The sequence below is a fragment of the Sorex fumeus genome, unplaced genomic scaffold (genome assembly GCF_029834395.1).
Source record: "Sorex fumeus unplaced genomic scaffold, SorFum_2.1 ptg000082l, whole genome shotgun sequence".
Taxonomy (NCBI): Eukaryota; Metazoa; Chordata; class Mammalia; order Eulipotyphla; family Soricidae; genus Sorex; species Sorex fumeus.
Genome location: NW_026606139.1, coordinates 4190001 through 4190632, shown reverse-complemented (window position 1 = coordinate 4190632; position 632 = coordinate 4190001).

Below are 632 nucleotides of genomic sequence, written 5' to 3'. Positions count from 1 at the left end.
TGGCTGCGCTCGAGGCGCTCGGCGCTCGCGCCGGGGAGGGGCCGGGCCGGGCCGGCGGGCGGGGCGCGGGGCGCGGGCGGGGCCACCTCGGGGCGCGTCTGGCCGCGGCCCCGGGACGGTTGGGCCGGACGGGGCGGGGCGGGGCCGCGGGGCGCGGCGGGCGGTTCCGCAGCAAACGCGCTCGGCCCGGCCCGACCCCCGGGGGCGGCGGCGGCTGAGCCGAGGATGCGCCGTAGCCCCGGGGCGGGGGGGTGGGGGGTTGCCGCCCGCACGCAGGAGCTGAGCTGGGGTCCCGGCTTGGACCTCCCGAACTGGGCTGGTGTAGGGGATCTTGGTCCTGGCTTGCAGGTCTGTGCGTCGGGGGTCCGGAGCTGCAGGAGCCCCCACCCCCAGCCCGCCCGCCCCCGGGCACGGGTGTTTCCGTCGGGCGTGGAAGCTGCTCAGCCCAACCCGCCTGAATCCATCCCAGAAATTTTTTTTTTTTTTTTGCTTTTTGGGTCCCACCCGGCGATGCCCAGGGGTTCCTCCTGGCTCTGCACTCAGGAGTTACTCCTGGCGGTGCTCGGGAGACCCTATGGGATGCCAGGGATCGAACCCAGGTCAGCTGCATGCAAGGCAAACGCCCTGCCCTC